The following is a 26,340-nucleotide window of genomic DNA, read 5'->3' as shown; positions in this document are numbered from 1 at the left end:
TTATAATGAATGAGTGGAAAAGGAAGACCGGCTTTGAGTGAGACTAAATTGTGACAGAGGCTTCAACTTTCTTTGTGTGTGTGTGTGTGTGTGTGTGTGTGTGTGTGTGTGTGTGTGTGTGTGTGTGTGTGTGTGTGCAACTCCCTAGCACCTCTTCCTTAGCGATTTATTTTTGGATACGGCTTGTTATTATCGGAGTGTATGGTGTTTATGCTGAGTATGGTGGTGACATAGGAGAGAGTGGCAAGGGGTAATAAGCCAAATAAATCGCTCAAGAAGGTGTTACAGAGCTTCCTTAACCGATGATAGCCATTTCCACAGCGACATACCTGAATATCTTAAGCTGAAAGGGAAATATTCTGCTTCATTTACTTGACAGTAGTAATTCTCTCTCTCTCTCTCTCTCTCCCTACTCATGAAGGGCATATCAGTATAATTTTATTCCGTAATAATTCTGCATGTTATGTTTGTGAGTGACTGTTTTTTTTAGTGGGCTTTACTGCCATTTTTATGTCTGTGTCTCTTGTTAGTCGTCCTCGTGTGTGTGTGTGTGTGTGTGTGTGTGTGTGTGTGTGTGTGTGTGCGCGCGCGTGCTCGGTGTTATTTACTTGAGTGTGTGTGTGTGTGTGTGTGTGTGTGTGAGAGAGAGAGAGAGAGAGAGAGAGAGAGAGAGAGGGAGAGAGAGCTCTTAGCGACTATTTATGTGAGTGCTTGATGACGGTATTTACTGTGTGCGTGTTATCCCTCTTTGGTGATCGTGTGTGTGTGTGTGTGTGTGTGTGTGTGTGTGTGTGTGTGTGTAGGAAGGTAGATCACGAGGAGGTAATTGTAGCCAGAGGAGGAGGAAAAGGAGGTAGAAAGGAGAGGAAGAGGACATGGAGGGGAAAGAAGAGAGAGGAAGTAGGTGTGTGAAGAATTTGATAGAAGAGGACGAGGGGGGGGGGAGATAACCGTAGAAAGGGGTGCGTGAGGAGGAGGTAAGTGTAGGAGGAGGAGGGAGGAGGGAAAGAGAGAGAACCATGACGTGGTAAGAGGAGGGGAAAGAAGAAATATCTGTAGGAAGAGAGAGAATTAGCCATCTAGGAAAAGAGATAACTAGAGGAGAAAGAGGAAGACAATTTAGATGTAGTGAGAGGTGGATATATACTGGAGGAAGTAATATATAGAGAAGAGGAGATCGATGTAGCAGGCAGAATTTTGAAGAGGAGATTACGTAGGAAGATAAAAACATTCTAGAAGTATCCTAGGACCTCACTTGAAGACTTGAAGACACATTAAATATCTCTCTGGCCACGATACACAAGCTCTTTTGTACAGAATTCCACCTAACGTCAGGAAATTTTATTCAGTGCGAACTAAAATATGTTCAGACTGACGCTAGACGACTTATTCAGCTTAGAGAAACCCACTGCAGCTTAAGGATTACGGTAATGGCATAACCGACAGTATACTTCACGAAAGAAAGGGATGGCAGTGAGGGTGGTAAGCGTGGCCTTGTAGGGATGTTGGTGTCAATAAACAGAGGTGCGGTTAAGAGGCGGCACTTGATGTTTACAACCGGTGGGACGTGACTCTCTGGTGAAGGGTTAAGGGTGGCACTGAGTGACCCAGTGCCTCGTTTGGTGATGCCAATGTGTGTGTGCATTATACTGTATATATATATATATATATATATATATATATATATATATATATATATATATATATATATATATATATATATATATATCGTCAAATGAAAAATTCCACCGCAGACAAATATAATTGTCGTGCGGTGTCCACAGTAGTCAACTTGACAGTAAATAAGGGGTTACTGATTAAGCATCGCCAGAGCAAAGGGAAGCCGTCATCGTACTTGAAGCAATAAATTATTTCCTCCGTATCTGAATTTAAGCCAGGTTCCCCGGTCCAGTAGTTTACACACCAACAGAGGCTGATCCCCAGCTGCCCTCACACGTCACCATCTTGTCACTAATTCTCACCTCCATTGTGATATAATGAGGTTAGGGAAGCTAATACAACTAATCCTGGGGTTGTGCTGTTAGTGGGATGCTAGTATGACGTGTCAGTGGAGTCGTGTGGAAGAACAGCAATCACGGTATTATTAACGAATTCGTATCCTCAAATTATTCCCTGCAATAGCCAGGGTAAAGCCAAGGACCCCACGATCTCCACTTCACCGCTCAATTTACATCACCATCACCTCACCAGACGTGTTCATTAAGATACGGTAAACAGACATTAAAGTAACGATGTGCTTAACTTGTCTACACGGCGATAACCACTAAAGTATACATGAACACAAATACACACACACACGCAGCGTACACAAGTTAATCCACACAAACATACACAAGGTTAAACAGCGGATCATGTATGCACACACAAAACTTGACACGGAGATTATCATAGACTTACATAAGGATACAAAAACATTCACGATGACAGGCACATAAATCACACACCAAAAAATAAACTATAGCCGCGGCACGCAACTTTGAGATTGTTGTTATCGTGCCCTGGCAACCTACGATTCGAAAGTGCGTCTGATTTCGTGTATAACATGAGACGCATAGTATTCGTGTATAATATGTTAGTGTATAATAATATTCGTGTATAATATATTCATGCATAATAATATGATAAGTGTATGATACGAAATCGGACGCACATTTTGAATGATAGGTTGCCAGGGTATGATAATGACAACCTCAGAGACATGCGCCGCGACTGTAGTCAAGGGTATCCATGAACATTTTCACAAGGACACAACACACACACACACACACACACACACACACACACACAACAAAAATTATTATAAGTGCACACACAAGGACAAAAATGATTATAATTGCACACACAAGGACACCAAAGCGTGCATCAACACTCATACAAAAACACAAATACTGTACAGTCATGCATATGCAGCGATACTAAAGCATATACACAAATCCAAACATACAGTATATTAAAACTTACATAAAGACACCCACGCGTGCATGCAAACACAAGCACGTATTTTCACAGGACAACACAAACAGGTGGACTACTTTCACAAACACAGTCACACACACAAGAGAACATACGTACTTACAAACACGGAAATACACTCACGTATAAACATACTGCAGGTAATAAAAATACACAACATACATAGAAATACGCAAGCACACACACAAATGGGCAAAAAAGTAAACACCTTCTGATAATTAGACATACCTGTAAATATACACAGTCCTAAGCAGTACATACAAAACAAACATAAAAACACACTAATGTAATAAGAGAAATATACGCATACACAGTCAAAACTAGACATACACGCACAAACACACAGATATATAGAAATACACAAACACAAGCACATATACACCGACACAAGGCCCTCCCAAACACACGCAACATTACCAGAGGCGATTCTCAGAGGCAACACCCCCTTCATTAAGTCACCTGGTTCTCTGTATTACCCCACCTGGCCACAACCTCACTCTGGACAAAACCCCACCTGTCCGCAACATCATTCTGGACAAAACCCCACCTGCCCACAACCACAGTCTGGACAAAACCCCATCTGCCTACAACCTCACTCTGGACAAAACCTCATCTGCCTACAACGTCACTCGACAGAACCCCCTCCTGCCCACAACCTCACTCTGGACAAAACCCCACCTGCCCGCAACTACAGTCTGGACAAAACCCCTCCTGCCCACAACCACAGTCTGGACAAAACCCCTCTGGCAACAACCTCACTTTGGACAAAACCCCACCTGGCCACAACCTCACCCTGGACAAAACCTCATATGCCCACAACCACAGTCTGGACAAAACCCCACCCTGGACAAAACCTTATGAAAGCTACTCATAATTAAGCAGAAATAAAGAAACGACCCAATAAAGGAAGATCAAAGGAAGCTGGAAGGAAAAATGGGTGATAATTAAAGACGTGAGAAAATAGGCTAATGACTGGAACTGGGGAGATAGAAAGGGGGCAGATTAGATAGAGCAATGGTAGACTAGGCCTCGATAGATAGAATGAGGATAAACTAGGATTGAATAGATAGAGCCAGGATATACGAAGTTGACACATTGATAAATATACGTAATAGAGAATAGGCCAAAATAAGATGGATGGTAGACACCGATGGAGTATATTGGAGTAGTGTGTGTGTGTGTGTGTGTGTGTGTGTGTGTGTGTGTGTGTGTGTGTGTGTAACCGCAACGCTTGAGTTTATTTGTCCATAATCAAGTGAAGAGTCTCGCCTTATCCCTAATGCACGAGAGGGGGGGTATTTTTACTCTCTCTCTCTCTCTCTCTCCTTCTCTCTCTCCTTCTCTCTCTATCTATCTATCTATCTGTCTGTCTATGTCTATCTGTCTTTTCCACTTTTCATACTTTGATCCCCTCTCACCTTTTTAATATACTCTTTCCTTTTTCCTCCCTCCTCCCTCTCGTATTCTCTACCTTCCTATCTATCTACTTCTCTCTTGCCTCCCTCTTGCCCCCTTCTCCTCCTCCTCCCACCTCCGTGATGCAGGAGAGGGTGCATTTTTACACACACACACACACACACACACACACACACACACACACACACACACACACACACACACACACACACACACACACACACACACACACACACACACACACAGTACCCTCACCAATTACATCCGCCCTTGAACTTAACCTCCTTACATAAACGTCATCATTCTTCACGCTACTTTCAGACGATTTTCTTCAGCTTAGGCGAGACATTTGGGACTGGAAGGATTAGATACAGCTTTCATTAACCCCATCGTTACTGGAGGTCTTTCTTGAATTTAAAAAAAAAAATCGTCTTAAGGTTGCAAAAATGTACTATAAAAACTCATAACCATCTTTAAGGGGTTGAAACAATCATTTCCTTCCATTTCGGTGTTTACGTGGTGGAGAGGGACGCCTTCACGTGATGGCACTACAATAATCGGGCGGTTCCGTTGCCTGATTACATAAGCTTCCCTCGACAACCTCCCTGTCCATCGAAAGGGGGATGTTGGACTGCAGGGGAATGACTCCTTCAGCCTGCAGTCTACAGGTTCACGTACAGATGAGCTTGGTACCTGAGCAACAGCCTACTTATTCCTTTATTTTTGTATTTTTAATGTTTATAGTATTTTTCTTAGTGTTTATTTTTGTCTCATTTACTTTCCTTGGCCATCTCTTTCATCAACCGACCTGTTTCCATTTTTATTTTATTTTATTTTTTTTCTGTCGCGCCTAACTCTCACTTCGATGTTATTTCATGGAGTATTTGTGATGCCTTCAGACTATTTTATTCAGACTAGGGATACGTCTCGAAGTAGAGGGGTGCGATATATACTTCATTAGCCCCTTCAGTACGATAGGGAGGTGTTCTTTACGTGAATTAAATCATCGTCAGGAAATGAGAAAAGCATAAGACATCGCTGCATTGATGGAGGAGAAGGAAGGATGGAACAGCATGGAGAAGGAGGGAAGGGAAAGGGAGGGAAAGGAAGGGAAGGGAAGGGAAGGAGAGAAAAGACAAGAGCAGAGAAGAGAGAAGAGGGCAGAGGAAGAGAAATCAGGAGGAGAGAGGGAGGGAAAGGAGACAAGCAGAAGGACAAAGTAATTAACAAGGGGGTGGGAAAGGGAGGGAAGGGGAGGGAGAAGTACAGGAGGATGGAGGGAGGATGGAAGGGAAGAGGAGGGTGATAGGAAGGGAGGAATAGGAAGAGGAAGAGGGAGAGAAGGAATGTGGAGGGGGCGACTGAAAGGAAAGGAGAGAGGGAGGGAGAGGGGAGAGAAAGGAGGGGGAGGGAAGAGGGGTGGGGAAAGGGAGGAGTTAAATGTTGCGCAAGAGAGAGAGAGTTTATCACCCTTGCTGCTTTAATCATATTGGTCAGTGTGTGTGTGTGTGTGTGTGTGTGTGTGTGTGTGTGTGTGTGTGTGTGTGTGTGTGTGTAACAGAGACAGACAGACAGACAGGTATTGTTTTTGCTGTGCTTTATTAACGTAGGTGTGGATTGCTTTTCTGTTAATGCCAAATTTATTTCTTTTTATTTACCTCCACCAACGAATTTGGAGAATGGTATGGATTCACAAGTGTTTGTCTGTATGTTTGTCCAGACAGTATCTCCAAAAGTTCTCAGTGAATTTCAATTATATTTGGTGGAAGGGTGGGCCATGGGCCAAGAAAGAATTTGTTATATTTGGGGGCGAATCCGGATCGTGTATCCCGCACAGTATCTCCAAAAATTCTCAATGAATTTCAATTAAATTTTGTGGAAGGATGGCCCAAGAAAGAATTTATTAAATTTGGGGACGAATCCGCACAGTATCTCCAAAGTTCTCAATGAATTTGAGTAAAATTTTGTGGAGGAGTGGTTCGTGTGTAGGAACAGTTGATTCAATTTGGGGGCAGATCTCGATCCTGCGCATTCCACACAATATCTCCGCGGGTCCGGACCCGGATCCTCTTTAATGGCAACGGCATTTGCGGAGGTATGCGCTCTGTGAGTGCTTTCCAGTTACGTTTGTATTTATGTGTAAAAATTAATGTATGACGTCCAGTTCGTAAAGAAAAAAAATCGTATTCATATCTGCCTAGGGTATGCGGCCGGAGCATGTAGCCGGCTCAGGGAAGATGGACGCCCCTGCCATGCATAGTCCCGGGTCACCCTTGGGCACGGTGTAGCACCCGTTTCCCCAACGAAATGGTAGTAGCTGGATGGTAACCATCCTCCCAGGAAGTAGCCTATTACTTCTGGAGTGACATGGGGCTAAGGCCTGGAAACCGGCCTTGCACAACACTCCCAGGCGAGGAACTCAACCACATTTACCAAGCAGTCAGAGTCATAGACTACCACTCATACATATCTCCTATACACAGCTCATCCTCTTTGGGGCTAAGACTTCATTTCCCCTGCACCTGCCATGTTGAAGAAGTCAGTTCCAGCCATGGCCAGGCGCTGTTTGCCACAGGATGGCGGCTACTTGTTTGTGGTCAATGAGTCTGCTCGGCCAGACGGATTGGGTTTGAGCAACAACAGCAACAGAAAATAATATACAGTGCGTGGTTCAAATAAAGGGAGAACCCACCCCATTTGCTATATTGTTCATTAGGTTCAATAATGTTGACATCTTATTAGGTTCCTACACTACTTCAGGACATGTAAGCTAATTATTGGCCGCGACTGTACAGTTCAAGTAGACATTCCGGCCTGCACTGCGAATCCCTGGCTGTGGTATCTGCTGTGTTATGCGTGGAAGGAGATACCAATGCGGGTACCTATTCATTCCTAATCTACTCATTCTCTTGTATTCAGAGTCAGTTCTTTGTAGTCAGTCCTTTGATTATCTACCCTAACCAGACCTAACATAAGTCAGCCGCTAGCCTAATCTAAGCTAACCATTCGTAACCAAGCCAAATGTGACCCACTCCTAGTCTAACTTAGCCAAACAACTTCCAACGTACTCAGGCCTCTAACCAAACCCAACCTCCCTTCTCAAGCCTCACTTCACCCTCCTCACTTCACTCCACCTGATTTCATATAATCTTAACCAAACCTGACCTATATTAATTAACCTAACCCAAGAAATTCGCTCATTACCCTTCCCCCACCAACCATTTAAACTTCGCCATCTTCACCCCCCTCTCTCGGCACCCGCGTGATCTCGGCTCTCCCAGGCCCCTGCTTAACCGAGGCACAAAGGAAGCCGAAGTGGTCGTATTGTTCCCCCCTCACCAGGATATTGGACAGTTCGGCGCTGCATTATCCGGCTGTTTTTGACTAATTTGGACTTATATTGGTAAGATCGTGTTTCTTGTGTATTAGCTGGTGTGTGTGTGTGTGTGTGTGTGTGTGTGTGTGTGTGGTTTCCGTTATTTCGTGTGTATAGTAATTTGGTGAATTTCTGTGCATTTGTTATTGTATTAATTTCGTATGCATTATACTGTATGTTGCGGCAATTTCGTATGCAGTTTTTGTTTCCATAATTTCGTGTGTATAATTGTGATTTCGTGGGAAGTATATGTTTGTGATTTTGTTTGTATTGTTTATGGTGATTTCATGTGTATTATGTGTTTGTAGTTTCTTTTGTATTTTGGTGATCTCACGTGTATTATTTGTATTACTGATTATTTTGTTTATTGTTTTTGGTGATTCGTGAATATTATGTGTACTAGTGGTTTTGTGTGCATTTTGTGTATTAGTGGTTTCGTGTGTCGCTTGTGTAAATTCTTAATACCCTTCAGTACGTTGAAATCTTATATAATGTTCATTCCAGCGCTAGACAGTTAATTAAGCTTAGGGCATACGTCTTCCATCTCTCTCTCTCTCTCTCTCTCTCTCTCTCTCTCTCTCATCTCACCTCACCTCACCTCACCTCACCTGTCTCATTTCCTCTCTCCCTCCCTCTGCTTCTGTCATTCTTCACTCCTCCATATTGTTCCTGCTATTCTATTCCTTCCCATACCTCTTTCTGCTACTTTCTTTTCTTATTCTTCCCTCCATCTTTCACCCTCCACATCTCTCCATCTCACCTTCCCTCTCCCCACCTTCCCTCTCCCCACCTTTACCTTCTCTCTCCCCACCTTCCTCTCCCCCTCACAGCATAAAACCTTCTCCCCCACATAAAGTCTTCTCATCAATTACTCCAATATTTGCTAGAAGATGAGACAGCCTCGTAGAGTCAAGCAAGGTAGATAAGAGAGATAGTTAGATAGAGAGAGAGAGAGAGAGAGAGAGAGAGAGAGAGAGAGAGAAATAATGATGATAATAATAATAATATAATAATTATAATAATAACAATAATAATAATAGTAATAGTAATAATGAATATAAATAGTTAGTGTGTGTGTGTGTGTGTGTGTGTGTGTGTGTGTGTGTGTGTGTGTGTGTGTGTAATTCACCGGGTCGGTCAGGATCACTTGATGGTCGTGATCGTCAGCTTTTACCCTCCCGGAAGGGAGCTGAGAGCTCATATAGTCCGATCTAAGGGCAAGGCTGTGACCTTCACTTGTGAAGTGTGTGTGTGTGTGTGTGTGTGTGTGTGTGTGTGTGTGTGTGTGTGTGTGTGTGTGTGTGTGTGTGGTTTCTGTTTTAGTGCCCATTTAATAGCACACCTCATTCCACCACAACTACGGTCCCTTATTTGTGCTTCGTGCGTGCCTGTCTGGGGTCCTGGATCCTTGACAAGCAAACAAGAAACCAAGCAAGGGGTGGAGGGTAGTTGATTGATTGAGTGACTAACAGACCATAATTAACCACCCCTCTCAAATACAGCCAGTGTTTGTCTGTCCGTCTCTATTTTGCGCTTGTGGGGGTTTGGACAATGGAAACAAGCACGCAAGCAAAGTGAGTGATGGTATTTGACTCATAAGGTTGGCTGACTTATTCTATCTATCTATCTATTGCCAGACGCCTCAATCCCGTTTGGGATGGCCACAAACAAATCGCCTCCAAGTCGCCCTGTCCCCCGCCATTTCACTACCCTGCTCCCAACTCACACACCCCTCTCTCATATACCTCTCCACCCCATCTCTCCATCTCATCCTCGGCCTCCCCCTCCCTCTTTTCCCCTCCACCTCACTCACATACACTCTCTTCGTCAGTCTTTCGTCAGTCTTTCACCCTCCATCCTCTCCACATGGCCAAACCACCTCAGTGTGTTCCTCATAACGCTTCCTATCACATCCACATCAACACCACAACGCTCCTTTATATCCTCATTCGTCAGCCTGTCTCTCCATGTGACTCCACAGGCTCCTCTTAAATAACTCATTTCCACGGCTCTCACTCTTGACTTGTGTCCTTCCAACAACGTCCAAGCTTCACTTCCGTACGTTAGAGTTGGTATCACAATACTGTCATGTAGTAACTTTTTCACTTCCATGCTCACTTCCCTGTTTCTTATCACTGCTTTCAAAGAACCAGCAACCTTTCTTCCCTGCTGTACCCTTTCAAGCACTTCACCCTCCAAACCTCCATCCTTACTCATCACACTACCCAAGTACTTAAACGTACTCACATTTTCCAATTCCTCACCATCCAACCTCGCTGTACATTCACTGACTTCACCTCTCTCAAAGACCATCACTTTACTCTTCCCTACATTCACATTTAGATTCCGTTTCTTACACACTCTCTCAAACTCATCCACCAAGCCTTGCAGCTCCCCTTCGTCTTCACTCAACAACACGGTATCATCTGCAAACAACAGTACAGGGAGTTTCCAAACACTATCCTCTCTCACCAGGGCCACTCCAACATCCACTACCCTACCTTGTACCTCTTTTATTACCCCATCCATGTACAGATTGAACAACCATGGAGACATGACACATCCCTGTTTCCACCCAACTTTCAAAGAGAAAAATTCACTTAGTTCACCATCCACACGCACTGCAGCCTTCGCACCATCGTACATACTCTTCACAGCATTCAACAACTTCCCATCTATCCCATATATTCTTAACACTTTCCACAATCCTAGTCTATCCACCCTGTCATATGCTTTCTCCAAATCCATGAAAGCCGCATACAACTTCTTTCCCTTCTCTAGAAACTTTTCCACTAAAGATCTGAGAATGAATATCTGATCTACACAACCTCTTCCCTTCCTAAAGCCTCCCTGTTCTTCTCCAACTAATTCCTCTGTTCTTTCTCTAACTCTGTCAATAAGTTACCTCCTGAAAATAGACCTTTCCTTGTTCGTGCTTCCCCATTACCTGTGTCGGTGCGTGTGGAGACCTGAATCGTGGGCTAACAAGCAAGCACTGCAGAAGGGATGCTGGATGGTTGATACTTTTTTTTTTTTTTAATGATAATACGCATAACCTTGCATTAATTTGTCCTTAATCGTTTCTGTCGTTTGCTGCTGCTGTTGCTTGTTGTCGTGGTTGAGGAACTCCGATCTGTCTCGCCGTACAAACCCATCAATCACAGGTAAGCAACTCCCCTTCAAGGCCATCCCGTGCGGTGAATCTGTTCCTTTTCGCTTTGTCAAGGCACGGGAAAGATTGTGGAGGTTTGGTTTTCGGACGGTCTCCCCACGTAAGTCTGTCCTCCCATATAACAAGTGGCACCACACTAGGCTCCACATCACTCCGTTATTTGGTTATATGGTTACCACCCAGCGTTGTAAATGGCTCCCTGGGTTACAGGAAACCACTTGGCTTGTCACTCAGTGTAGACATACTTGAAGTGGGAAGAAGGGTAAGAAAGCGACAGGAAGGATGGGAGAAAACAGGAAGAGAGGAGGGCAGACCCAGAAAAGGAATGATAAAGGTGAAGGACGAATTAGGCAACACTACGTCAAGTGAGTGGATGATGGGCGACTCCTCCTACCACCATCTCACAAGTAGTCACTGTTTGTTTTCAGCCTCTTTGTGTGGTGCTTGTGAGAATCTATCGTGGCAAGTAAACAGGCAAGCAAGCAAACAGAAGGAGATGGAAGGGTGGAATATTTGGTCTTGGTAATAACTGGTCGTGGCGGAGAGGTTTATTGGGAGTGAATAGAGTTTTATATATTGGTATCCTGATAGTGCTTGTGGGAAGAGTGCTTTTGAGAGTAGTACTCGATGAGATAGTGCTTGCGGCGCATGTAGTGCTTGTGAGCACCTTTTTCGTGGGTACGTAGGTAGACAATTAGCAGGAGCGTTTGGTGGTTGATGGATGGTTTGTTTAATGAAAGCATACCAAGCTACCGACCCGTATTTTTTTTTTTCCCTCCAGTCACTCCTCCCACAAGTACGATCTCATTTTTGTGCCCGTGCGGTGCCTGTGGGGTCTGCATTGTTTATTAATCCCGTTAGTATGATAACACGTTTTTAAAATTTCTGTCGTGTTACCACCTGACGATTGAATTCAGCTTAGGAGCGACTTTTCGAATATGCGGGATAAGATACAGCCTTCATTAACCCCTTCACTACTGTACCCACCGTCAGGCCACTTGTCCTTAAGTCCCGCCCATTTCCTAAAGTCGTGGTCCCGCCTCTCCGGGGTGGGTGAGGAGGGACGGAGCTTAAAAGACAAGTTACCTGGCGACTCGTATAGGGTAGCTCTCCGACGTTGAATAAAATTGTCTTGAGGTGGCAGGATTAAACTGAATAAAAAATCATCCTAATGAGGGGTTAATGAATGCTGTATCTAACTCTGATTCAGAAGAGTCTCCCCTAAACGTGAAAAAAAAATCGTTTGGAAACAAAGAATATGTTAAGACGTCATCGTAGTGAAGGAGTTAATGACGGCTGTATCTAATCCCTTCATTTCGAAAGAGTCTGCTGAAGTGAAGGATTTGTCGAGATGTAGCAAAAATAGATAAATAAATAAACGGATAAGTAAATGAATAAATGAAAGTAATATACCATGATTGTGTCTAGGGAAGGCTGTGACGAACCTCCTCCAGTTTGTAAAATCTCCGTGATGGCAAATAAAATCGTCTAGGGGTAGCAAGAAAAAACTCTTACTCAAAATCTTCTGGTGGTAGGACGAGTGAAAAAAACCTGTATGTAAAAATACGTCACGGGATTCAGTGGGGTTACGGCTTCTCTGCATCGAAGGGTATCCACTTCTTCCTCGCAGCTCGTAAATTGTGTGAGATATCGGTCGTGCAAGCAAGGAGGCGAACCCACAAACAAACGGAGTGGAGAATGAAAGTACACCTGATAGCTTCGTTGGTGCTCTGGTGACTGGCTTGGGAGAGAGAGAGAGAGAGAGAGAGAGAAACACACTGAATGGGGCTAAAAGGTGGGATCATTTTCACCGACTTTCTTCGTCATAACTCTAAAAACAACAGCTCAGGATGCCAACAATAGCCCACATATACCCCCTCCTGCCCCGCTTTTAAACAGCTGGGCAGGAACTGGGCTGTCACGAGGCATAATCTGCATGACCATTTATCTTTACATGCAGAGAAGGTCATGCGTAGAAGTAGAGGCAAAGGAACCGCTACTTAAACATTCTCTCTCTCTCTCTCTCTCTCTCTCTCTCTCTCTCTCACTAATTCTCATCTCTTCCTGCCCCTCTTTTCTCATTATCTTTGCCTTCTTTCTTGCAGCTCTTTTTCCTCCTCTGCCAACCCCTCTCCTCTCGTTTTCCCTTTTTTCTTCTCTGCCACTGAATTGTCCTTCTTCTCTCATCATCTCTATTTTTTTCTTAAATTTATCGTCTCCTATTCCTGCCTTTGTTCTTATCATTTTTGCTTTGTCGTAATACTCTTCCTTTGTTTTCTTCACGCTCCTCATCTCTCTCCACCTTTGCTCTCTTCCTTACATCTCATCCTTTTTTTCTCCCTACGCCTCTTTTTTCTTCTTTCGCCTGTTTTTTCTTCTTTCGCCTTTTTTTTTTCTTCTCTGGCCTTTTTTCTTTTTCCTACGCCTCTTGTTTTCTTCATACGCCTCGTTTTTTCTTCTTACGCCTCTCTTTTTTTCTTTTGCTTCTTATGCGTGTTTTTTTTCCATTTTCTTCTTACGGATTTTTTCTTTTGTTTTCTTACGCCTCATTATCTTTTTCTTCTTACACCTCTTTTTTCTTTTTCTTCTTACACCTCTTTTTTCTTTTTCTTCTTACGCCCCTCTCTTCTTAAGCCTCTTTTTTTTCTTACGCCCCTTTTTTTCCTTTTTATGCCTCTTTTTTACATTTTCTTACCCCCCCTTTTTTTTTATTATTCTTTTCTCTCACGTGCAGGTGAACACTTAAAATTCAAGGAATGTTTTTCCTTTTTACCCTGTTATTTCGTTTGCTAATTTCATTTACTCTTGGTAGCTCCAGACGATTTTGTTCAGCTGAGAGACAGTGTACTAGAAGGGTTAGATATAGCCTTAATAAACCCCTCCAGGACTCGAGATGGGCAGAAAATCGTCTAACAGTAACCTGATGAAAATGAAAGACATCGTATTGAAGAGGTTGGATTTGTTTCTTTCTTTTGGAGGGGGCCGGTCATTGTTCATCAGTCGGTCTTTCCACTATGATCTCTTGTTTCTTAGATGTAGCGTGTCCAGGCATCTCGTATTGAACATTGAGGATCTGACTTGGGGGGCTCATCCTTGGGTTCTTTCTTTTTTGTATGTAGAAATAATGAAGTCGCCAGCCATCAGTGTAGGGAAGCGTGAAGACAGGGACGGTTGCTTGGGACACTGCTGGACCCCGAAGGACACTCGCCCTTTATATTCATCTTCAGAATGCGCTGCCGGCGGAGGAGGTCAGGTCAGGTCAGATCTCATTGTCCTCCCCACATCCCAAACCTCCTCTCCTGCTCTCCCCCTAATCTTCTCCCCTCCTCTCCCCGGACCTTCCCTCACCTCCCCCCCAACCACCTCCTCTCACCTCCCCCCAACCTTCTATTTCCTCCTCACCTCTTCTCAGCCTCCTCCCCCCCCCTCATCTCTCCCCTTTCCCCTCCCTTCCCCTCCCCTTCCCCTCCGCGTCACTGGACCTGACGAAAATATGCATGACTTTTTCACTCAGTTTTTTTCCGTTCCTCCTTCCTTCGTCCTTCACCATTTTTTATTTTCGGTTCAGCTGTGACGTCGGTGTGTGTGTGTGTGTGTGTGTGTGTGTGTGTGTGTGTGTGTGTGTGTGTGTGTGTGTGTGTGTGTGTGTGTGCGCGCGCGCGTACGTGCGTGCGCGTGCGCGCTCAGGTGCCTACACAGAAGCAAAATTATCCACCCATATCTAGCTGATCAGTGTCTTAAACCCTTTTATATCTGTGGTAACTGTTTGTTATTATAATCTTGTAATCTTATATTATTATTATTATTATTATTATTATTATTATTATTGTTGTTAATAATATTATTATCAGTTATTATAACCATCATCTGTGTACAGTATCAAGAAACCTGATACGCAAGGACGGTGGATGCTTAATTTCTTTTTTTCCCTACTGTTCCTTTCTATCTTTAGTTTTGATTAATGCCTTCCCCACGCCCATACAGACCAACCTACAACGCCCATTTGTACGGATTTTGCAACCCCCGCCCTGCATCACCACCCATCCCGCCCACTCTTCTTCACCTCCATATTATAGCGTATATCTTTCCTCTCTCCACTGTCTCTCACCTACCTTGCCTTCCACCTCCTCTCCCTCCTTCCCCACCCATCTTCCAACATACCGACCTCTACTTTTATTCACTTAATCTGTTCTTCCTCTCTTCCCCAAACCATCTCCCATTCTCCTTCCCTTCTGTCTCACCTACTTTTCCCTTCCTCCCTCCCCTCCCTCCCACTTCCTCTCCTCCCTCCCTCCTTCCTTCGCTCTTCCTTCTCCTCCTTCCCTTTCTACCTCTACCGTCTCTCACCTAATCTACCCTTCTGCTCCCCAACCCAACCAACTCCTTTGGCCCACAAAATAAACATTGTCCCCTTCCTTCTGTACCCTCCCTTCCTACCATCCCTTTCACTTGCTTATCCATCTCCTTCCTCCGCCCTTCTTTTTTCCCCTCATCCCTCCTTATATCTGTCCGTCTGTCTGGCTGTCTGTCTGTTTACCTGTCTGTCTATGTATCTGTCTCATATATATCACACATCTATCTGTGTCTATCTATAAATCTTTCTATCTGTCTGTATTTTTAATTATTTGTATACGGTCTCTCTCTCTCTCTCTCTCTCTCCTAACTCAGCATCCTCCCTCTAAAATCTACGTTTACATCCCCGTCCTTGCAGGTCCAACCCAACGTTTCCTCCCCTCTGCCTTTCCACCCATTAACCTACTACCACCTTTAGACACTTCATCCCCTTCCTCAGACTCACTCAATTTGCCCCTTCTCCTTCTCCTCCCCTCTCTTTTTCTCTCTCCATCTCCCATATCTCCTTCCCCCTCTACCTCAACCTTTCCTAACCTTGTGTGCTCTCTCGCTCTCTAAACCAACACCATCACCTCTCCCTCAGTCCCACATTCGTATCCTTCGTCTCCCTCTCCTTTCTACTCCCTCCTATTCTTTCTACCCCCTCTCCTTTCTACTCCCTCCTATTCTTTCTACCTCCTCTCCTTTCTACTCCCTCCTATTCTTTCTACCTCTACCTTTCCTCACCTAATCTACTCTGCCGTTTCCCACGAGCACCTCCTCCTGGCGCACTAAATAAACTTTATCCCCGACACTAACCAGGCTGTTGTGATTCCAGCCTCTTAAGATGATGAGAGCTGGGGTCCATTGCTGGGAGGGCCGCTGCTTCCCCAATGAGCCCGCTCCCATCCGCTCCCACCTACACTATTGCCCACACGCTCACTTATTCTCACTACCTGATTCTTTTTCTACCTTTTGCCTCGTCTTCCGCCCCGTGATTTCTCTTTTTCCTTCTCTCTTTTGCTCTTCTCTTCCCCTTCTCTCCTTCATACATCCTCTTCGCTCCCATCCACTCCTACCTACAGTGTTTTATTCACACATATTTATTCCCATTACTTATTTATCTTTGTATACCTCGCCTTGTCTTCCATGTCGTGTTTCATTCTCTCTCTCTCTCTCTCTCTCTCTCTCTCTCTCTCTCTCTCTCTCTCTCTCTCTCTTACTCCCCTGCGTCTTTCACGTATTACCTACGCCACGGAAAATGAAGTAATTTTTAAAAATGTGAAAATCTGGTGAAGTTTGTTTTAGGAAATTCATGTTAACTCAAGAGTGCACTGATTGAAATATTATTGAGAGTATGTCAGAAATTAAAGCAAAGGATGTACTTAGTCAATACTGTAAAAATAAAAAAAATAAAAAAAATAAGGGCAGATCACCCCCTCCGTCGAACAGGTAATAGATGGAGAGGGTAATTGAGAGGTGACCCAGAGATGGAGTGCGAGAAAGAGGCAGATGTCTCCACTTTGACGAAATTTGCCCAAGGACATAATGTATCAGTTTGTGGGTCGTTCTTTCCTTCGGTTATATTTTCATTAATTAATCTGTTCATTGTTGTATCCCAGATGGACAAAATTCTCTCTCTCTCTCTCTCTCTCTCTCTCTCTCTCTCTCTCTCTCTCTCTCTCTCTCTCTCTCTCTCTCTCTCACCACTAACTATGTCTTTCTTATTGCCGGCATTTCCAGCTTATTCTTACAGCCTCCTTGTTCTCTCTCTCTCCCCAGTGTTTTTAGCGACTGAAAGCATCTCGCCTCCCCTCCCACCCACCTGCCTCCCTTCCTCCCCAACCTGCATTGTTTTCACCGAGTGTTATTGATACATAAATTGGATCGAGTTTCTCTGTGCTAGGGTGTGTGTGTGTGTGTGTGTGTGTGTGTGTGTGTGTGTGTGTGTGTGTGTGTGTGTTTCCTAGGCGAGCTGCTGGGAGTGCAAGGAGGGTGTAGTATGCTGGGAAGGGGAGGGGGGGAGAAAAGGCTAGGTATGACTGAAGTGACTGCATATGGATAATTTTATTTTATTGTGGAAGGGATGGGGAGATGTGGAGCATTGAAGGAATTTAAATCAAACTCCATTCTGGTAATCGTCCTTGTACAGTATATTTATTCATTTATTTTAATTTATTTATGTTTTCTTGCACTTTATTTTATTTATTTATTTATTACTCGATGCCTCCAGCCGATATAATTCACCGTAGGAAAGGCTTCTCGTACGGAAGAGTTTAGAAGCAAATTTGGAGCTTTTAAGTACGATTATTTTTTTTATAAGCGTCTTACCTTCAGAGATTTAAATTTTGCTTAGGGAAACCACTCGTTTTTTTTTTTTTCCACCACCTGCGATTTTTCCTACTCAGGTGATTCGTTTTCTTCTTTAATGTACAGTATATATATGTTTTTTTTTCGTCACCTCTCCTTCTGCTCCTCCAGTTTAATCTTCCCACTCTTCCTTTGATCATATCCTCTTCTCTTTATCCACCCAACATTGATTTTCCCTTTTCTTTGTTTCCTACTTCATTTTTCCCCGCGTCTTTTCATTACCAACTCCTTTGTCCCATTTCATACCTCACCTTGCACCCGCGACGCAAGGTTAATGAGTGCCTTTGAGTGTTGTAGTGTTCATTTAACCCCTTCAGCCAGAGAACATCTTCGTTTCTTGCTACTTCCTGACGATTTTCATAATTTCAGGATAGGCCTCTTGCACTGGTGGTGGTGGTGGTGGTGGTGGTAGTAGTAGTAGTAGTAGTAGTAGTAGTACAAAATGAAATAGAATTGACGTCTTCTTGGTGGTTCTCTAACTTAAGTAAAATAGTCTGTTGGCAGCAAGAAAGAAAGAAACTGTTGTGGTACTGAAAGGGTTAATGAGTAAGGGAAAAGATGGGAGGAAATTTAAGGTAAGGGAAAAAATGAGAGAGATTTAAGGCAAGGGAAAAAATGGGAGAGATTTAAAGCAAGGGAAAAGATGGGAGAGACTCTAAGGCAAGGGAAAAGATGGGAAAGACTGTAAGGCAGGGGAAAAGTTGGGAAAGACTGTAAGGCAAGGGAGAAGATGGGAAAGACTGTAAGGCAAGGGAGAAGATGGGAAAGACTGTAAGGCAAGGGAGAAGATGGGAAAGACTGTAAGGCAAGGGAGAAGATGGGAAAGACTGTAAGGCAAGGGAGAAGATGGGAAAGACTGTAAGGCAAGGGAAAAGATGGGAAAGACTGTAAGGCAAGGGAAAAGATGGGAAAGACTGTAAGGCAAGGGAAAAGATGGGAAAGACTGTAAGGCAAGGGAAAAGATGGGAGAGATTTAAAACAAGGTAAAAGATGCGAGAGACTTTTTTAGGTAAGAGTAAAGATGGGAGAGACTTTACTGGAAGGGAAAAGATGGGAGAGACTTTAAGGTAAGGGAAAAGGTGGGAGAGACTAGGGTAAGGAAAGAGATGGGAGAGACCTTAGGGTAAGGGAAAAGATAGGAAAGACTTTAAAGTAAGGGAGAAGATGGGAGAGACTATAGGGTAAGGGAAAATATGAGACAGACTTTAAGGTATGGGAAAAGATGGGAGAGACTTTAAGGCAAGGGAAAAGATGGGAGAGACTTTTATCCTTCAGTGGACAGGACTGTCTAGGAATTAAGACCCTTAGCAATTTGACTTCCTTATTAACACCATAGTCCTCTCCTGTGTATTTCTTATTGCATCTTATTATCTTCTTTTGCATCCAAGAAAATATTAACCCCCCGAATGCAGAAATACGCTAGTCACGAAGAAGTGCTAGAGCTACAGAGACCCTTCTAAGCCGACGGTAATAAGACTCCTTGGGCTATATTTAAAAACTTTCCTAAGCTCAAGGTATGCATCAGATTGTTTATATTTACGATTATATTTACTGATACTCCTACCCCACACTTCACAGCCGAATTAAAGTGGATAGTAAGACGAAAAAATATGAGAAAGAAAAAGTATCTGAGATTATAGTAAACTGCTATGAAGACTCGTAATATTTAGGAGACAGAGAGAATAAGAAACACGGTAGCTTATTAAAGGAAAATTAAATGTCTCAGTTCTTAACCATAAGAGGGCTTTCCGTAGGATGGTAAATCCATCTGGCAGTAGGGTAAATAAAATTACATAAAATTCAGCGAGTTAATAAAGATATTTCTCTCCCTCCTTAATTGAATTAAATGCATGGCGTGGCGAAAAAAAAAAAAAACGTACTGAAGGGGTGAAATACGCACTGCCTCACAAAATTTTCTCCCCATGGTAGTGTTCTGCATCATTCTCTCTCTCTCTCTCTCTCTCTCTCTCTCTCTCTCCCACACACACACACACACTGTGACCTCCCCACTTCCCTATCTTCCCTTTCCTCCCCATGTCCCCTCCCCTCCCCTCCTTCCTTCCCCTGCTGTCACGCCTCTCCTCCTCACCCTCAATTTCGCTGACTGTTTTTCTTGAATTTTTATTCCTAGTGTCATCCACTGCCCTCCCTTTCTCTCTCTGTCTCTCTCTCTCTCTCTCTCTCTCTCTCTCTCTCTCTCTCTCTCTCTCTCTCTCTCTCTCTCTCTCTCTCTCTCTCTCTCTCTCTCACACACACACACACACACACACACACACACACACACACACACACACACACACACACACACACACACACACACACACACACACACACACACCATTCATCCCTCTGTTCCCAAACTTTGTATCCATGCCTTCCCAACTGTTCTCTTTTTTTTTCTTCCCCTGTCCCACCCACTTCCCTGTTTGCCCGTTTTTTTTCTTCTCTCTCTTCCCCCAGTCTTTCCTCCCTTCTCTACTTAATTTCTCTCCCATATCACCTCTCTCCACCCTTTTCTGTCCCTGCTTCATTTTTCCTCCCTCTTTCCACCCTTTTCTTTCATCCACCTTCATACCTCACCCCTCTCAGCACCATCCTTCTATCCTCCCTGTATTCATCCTCTCTACTTCTGTTTCCCTCAATCCCTTTCTCTTCCCTCCTTCTTTCACCCCTCTGTCTTTCTCCCCCACCCTGTTTTCTTTCCCCTGTTCCCTCCACGTCTCTCCCCCCTTCACTTTTCTCTCCCTGTTGTGTCTCCCTCATGCTCTCTTCCCACTTTCTAACTCTTCTCTCCTTTCTTTATTTTTCATCCCCCATTTCCCATCTCCTCTCTTCCCACTGCATTGGCCCTCTCTCCCCTCCCCTCTCCTCTCTCCCTACTATTTTGGCTCTCTTTCCCCTCCCCTCCCCTCTTGCCTTACTTCATTTTGCCCCGTCCTCCTTACCCTGTGTTGGTGTGTGGGGGGGTTGTAGGGGGTGCGGCATCCCCCCCCCCCCAGTAATGGCACCATTTGTATGCCTGCCCCTCACTGTGGCAGGCAAGGCACCCACACCCGCACTGGCACCCCTTAGCTCACTCCTCATGGCACCCTCTACCCTCACCTCTCCCCTCTCATCTCCCCTCACCCCAACCTCCCCTCACGTCCTCTAACCCTCACCCATCACCCTTACCCTTCACATTTACTACTCCTCTTTCCCTCTACCACTTTTCTGTCCTCTACCCCGTTCTTCCCCCTTTTTCTTCCCTTCCTCACCTCCCTCTCTCTTTTACTCTGTTCTCCCTATCTCTTGGTTTTTCCCCTCCTGACCTCTTTCTTCTAGTGACCCTCGCCTTTCTCCCCCCTTCTTTTCCCTCCTCTCTTTCCCATCCCTTCTCCTGCCCTTCATTCCTTTCCTCTCCATATCCCTAGGTTAAGTTTCCTTTCCTCTATTCCTCCCTTTTCTCTTTTCCTTTGATTGAGCCCTCCTTTTCCTCTCCCTTCACCCCTACCCTCACCTCGATTGACCCATTCATCCTGTACCCCACCCTTTCTCCCCTCCCTACCCCTCGAACTTTCTCTCCCCACTTTGTCTTTCTCTCCCCTCTCTGTCTTTCTTCCTCAGTATCCCACCCTTTCCCTACACTTTTCCTTCCTCTTTCCTACCTTTTTTCTTCCCTACCTCTCTTTTCCCTCTCCCACTCTCTTCCTTCAGCCTCATCCTTCCTTTTTCCCCTCTTCTGTCCCCTCCCACCTTCCCCAGTGCTTACCTTCTCCCTTTCCAATATTCCATTCTTCTCCCCTACCCCATCTTCCGCACCCCCCTAGTCTTTTAATCAGGCCTCCCTCTCACATGCTAGAGCCACTTGGTGTTGTGCCAGTTTTCCTTGACCTAAGTATTGTCTGCTGCTTTCCCTTATCTCACAGTCCCTGTCAATTACCACACCACACACGGGTGTTCACGAGGATCTCTTAACAGCCCCCTTAACTGGTGATGGGCTAACTAACTACACACAGGGTAATTGTAGTATACACTGGATCATGCTGACAGTACGGAATCGCAATCGTCTTTGATAGTGCTTTGCATATGGACTCTGGATCGTATCCCTATTCGTCCACATTAGCACCGGACCTCACTAATTCGAGTTCATTTTTATTTTTTTACGGAATGAGAATCTTAACCATTGGCTTGCAGTTGGTCGAAATGAAATCCACTTGGAATGTGTTCGTGGGTTAGTGAGGGGTGTGTCCTGTGTTAGAGCTGCCTCAGTGTATGCGATGGAAGAGTCCTTTCTTTGCACCACCAGGCGCAGCACTGGCGCATCTCTTCGTGCTCAGTCGCTGGTGTGCTGGGGAGTGTTATCAGGAAGCATCATTGGGAGCAAACAGATATGCAGGACTCGAGCGCATTTACTGGAACCTAACAAAAGCCCTAACCATTTTCAGCTCGATAGATGTCCATGTGTTGTTGCAGTATCTTTTTGACAAGTAGCCAAGGGAACTATTTTCTACGTCCTAACATGGGTCATTGAATTTCCTGCAACCACGACTTAGTATTCAGTTTGTGAGAGCGGCTCAGTTTAGTCAGATGAAAGCAGACATTATACTAAGCGCTACGAGGTCCACTGGCACCATTGTGTCGTGGGCTGGGTCCGCAGAGCTGTGGGTGTGGTGGCGACAGATGGCCACTGAGTCACCCAATTAAAGCCACAACCATTTGGACGACTAGCATACTCTCACATTCGTTTCATATCAACCCTTAATAGTTTTTCAGATACCCACTCCTTCATTTGGAGCTGATGTGTATTCTATCCTAGAGGGCAGATACATCCTTTACCATTTAATACCTACCGCTCCTGTACACTTAACACGTACTCATACCTCTCCTGTACATTAGAGTTGATGGCAGTACTTGATGCATTACATATGGTGGCAGTATTTTTATTTTTTATTTATTTATTTATTTTTTTGAGGGGGGAGAGGGAAGGCGTGGGGAAAAAGCCTGGTGAGGAGGTAGATGAAGGATATGGAACTGGGGAGAGAACTGAGGGATTTGGGATGGAATAGGACATGGAGAAAGGGCTGAGGAGAAAGCAGGGTTAAGTTAAGGATGAGGTGATAGGGAGCTTTCTTAACCAGCGAGAAAACGAGCCCAGGTTTCTATTTGTGCAGCTGGATGAACAAGGACAAGAAGCAAGCAGACTTTGTCCTAAATTCTGAGCGGCCCGAGTAGTGAAGGGGTTAAGGGAGTTAGAGCACATGGGAGGGAGGGGCAGATGGGGGGGGGGCTGGTACCACTCTACTGCAGGCTGTGGTAGTGGTGGTGGTGTTGAATACGTAAAGAGGCTACTGATTTGCCCTCCTCCACACTGTCTGCTGCTGGTGATGCATTACGCCACTGCTGCTCTCTTTACTGCTGCTGTTCTGTCCACACTACACCACACAGCACCACGCCACGCCACGCCACGCCACGCTACGCTACGCTACACTACACTACACTACACTACACTACACTACACCTCAGCACTCACACCAGCCACCGCCGATAAATATATACTACCACTAATTTATTAATGCATTTCATGTGTATTAATGCAACACACAGTATATTAACACAGGACATACTTTGCACCAAGTGAATATCATAACAGTATTAACACAGTATCGATGACATAGCATATTAGCCCATCATCATCATCATCATCATCATCATCATCACCCTATATTTCCCATTACTGTAAACAGAGACGGTAAGACCCGGAAACACGAAAAAAAGAGAACACAAAAAGATCGGAGTCTCTAGTGAAGATTATCCTCGCTTCCTTTCACTTATCTCACGCGCGCGCGCGCGCGCACACACGCGCGCACACGCACACACACACACACACACACACACACACACACACACACACACACACACACACACACACACACACACACACACACACACACACACACACACACACACACACCATATATAAATCTGTCAGTACGATGGCATATGTGTATTATATTTTTTGCCATCTTTTGAATCGTAAGAGGGACTTTTTCCAAATAGAAAAGTTAAATATAAGCTTTATTAACCCCTCCAAAATGAGTGATCTTTCCCAAAATTTATAAAAACACATGGAAATAACAAAGTTAATAAAATAGTGATGCTTTATTTGCAATTTTTAGTCAAGGCTTTATTTTCCTTGGCTTAAAAATGTCGATAATACTTCTTACCTACTGTGGTCTTCTATGTATGTATGTATGTATTTATTTATTTATTTATTTATTTATTTAATTTTATTTTCACCTGACAAAAATCCATAAACTCTTTCATCTCAGGTAATGGCCAGGTTTAGTCAGATCGGAAAGTTATTTCACTAGTAACCAAGGAGACTCATTCCTGTCTCACAGCTAAGACTCACTGAATTTCACCCAACTAAGACTTAATATTCGCCAGATGAAAACAGACAGACTATAGATTATTAGATTACTTTTTTCTGTAGGAAGTTAATATTCACTCGTGTTATGGTTGTGAGGATAGTGCCATGGTAGAAATGGGAGATAAATGGTGCTGTAGTAGTGATGTAGTATTTATGGTAGGGTATGGTAGGAGTGTGGGTGTTATGGTAGTGGTGTAGTGGTGTTAATGTGGTTAGTTATGGGAGTGATATAGCGTTATGGTAATGGTAGTATGGAATGAGTTTTGGTGCTATGGTAATGGTGGGAATGGTATCAGAGAGAGAGAGAGAGAGCACTGGAAAATATTGTACCAGTTTTTAATCCACATTGTTCCAAATTAAGGCAGCACAAAAGGACAGACTTCGTTTTCTTTAATGGTCATTCAGTGTTCATTGGGAGACGAAAGAAATTATGCGAAAAAGATAAAAATACGTGTAATGGTGGAAAGAACACTGTGCAATGGGATGGCGCTACGTTGTTTTATAGTAGGGGAAATTGTGCTGTGGTTTGAGGTGTGTGGTGGTATGGTGTTGAAGAATGGTTGTGGTTGAGGGATGTGGGGTGGTAATAAAAATGGTGGAATGGTAGGAAGAGTAATGGTGTGGTAGTGGTGGTAATGGGGTACAGAGCATTGGAGGTCGCATTAGATTACTAGACACTGCCATACTTTTCACTGCCGCGCCATACATATCACGTTGTCACACTTCACATTACCGCACTTCACACTACGGCACCACTTATTGCTATACAGTGTATCACACTGCCATGCTTCACACTACTGCACCACACACCGCCACTTACCACGTTACAATACTTACGCTGTCGCACTACACTCAGCCTCATGAGGGTATGCGGCCGGAACATTTGCCCGAATCAGGGGAGATAGACGCCCCTGTCCTGCATAGTCCCGGGTTACCCGTGGGCAAGGTGCAGCACCAGTTAACCCATCAAAAAGGTAGTAGGTGCATGGTTACCATCGTCCGGGGAGGTACTCCGTGGGAGTGACATGAGGCCAAGGTCTGGTAGCTGACCCTGTACAACAATCCCAGGCAGGGAACTCAACCACATTACCAAGTAGTCAGAGTCCGGCCGAGACTGCTTCTCATATATATATATATATATATATATATATATATATATATATATATATATATATATATATATATATATATATATATATATATATATATATATTATGCACAGCTCATCATCTTGGGGACTGTGCCCTCTCCATTTTCCCTGCACCTCGCTATGTGGAAGGATCCTGATCCGACCCTGGCGAGACGCTCTGTACCACAGAAAGGCGGCTGCTGGCCTATGGTCGATGGGTCTGCTTGGCAAGACAGACCAGGGTAGAGCAACAACAGCAGTGTCCAGGAGCGCATTACCACACTTCACACTACGCCACCATACTCTACACTGCCACACATCACAGTCACACTTCACACAGCCACATATAACTAAACACTTTACACTACCACAGTGCACACTGTTATGTTTCTCGCTACCTCACTATACACTACACGCTGCCACGCCACACCACACCACCACAGACCAGCATAATTTACTAAGCATTCTGTATAATTGAATGCGATGTTGAGACGGTGTAAACGAACTTTTGACCCCAGCTGTACGTACCATGGGGGGAGTAGGTAGTGTAGTTGGTTGTCCCACTGCTCTTCTTGTGAGTTGGGTCACGTTTTATGTTTAGTGGCCGAACAAACCACCCCCACCCTCATCTCTCATCTCTCTCCTCACCATTCACCCTCGCCCTTATCTCCCTCCCCTTCCTTCCCTTCCCTTCTATCTCCCTCCCTATCTTCACTTTCCCCTCTCTCTCCCTTCCTTACCTCCCTTTCCCCCCTCTCTTCTGTCACATCTCTCTGCACCATTCACCCCTCCCCCTTCTCCCTCCTTTTTCCTATCTCTGTGTCTGTCTCTCCCCCACCGTCATCTCTCATCCCTCTCCTCACCATCACCCCTCCCCCCCTCTCTCTCTCTCTCTCTCTCTCTCTCTCTCTCTCCACAGGTTCCAGATTTTTCTTTTTTTATGTCACCATATTTACTGTAATTTCGTATCATTCCTCTTTAGCATTTTTTCTCTCCCCACTTTCCTTTTCCCCCCTCTTTTTTTCTCTCCCCGTCACGTCCCATCAGCTCTCTCTCTTCCCTTCCCATTCTTCCCTCTAGTCATTCTCTCCTCCCAGTTGCCCTCTCACTCCTACCCATCCCATCCCTCTCTCCATTTCCCT

The 26,340-nt window shown here is 44.4% G+C and overlaps 1 protein-coding gene across 1 annotated transcript in view; it reads left to right on the top strand.

Annotated features, from left to right (window-relative positions):
• The window catches only part of LOC145404629 (uncharacterized), a 42,748-nt gene that overhangs the window by 751 nt on the left and 15,657 nt on the right, over positions 1-26,340 (top strand). The gene's annotated exons all lie outside the window — the stretch shown is intronic.

Source organism: Coenobita brevimanus, chromosome 64, assembly GCF_032717465.1.
Source record: "Coenobita brevimanus isolate Jiangsu-jjx chromosome 64, ASM3271746v2, whole genome shotgun sequence".
Lineage (NCBI taxonomy): Eukaryota > Metazoa > Arthropoda > Malacostraca > Decapoda > Coenobitidae > Coenobita > Coenobita brevimanus.
Note: the sequence above shows the minus strand (reverse complement) of the source record. Positions and strands in the feature narration are given on the sequence as shown.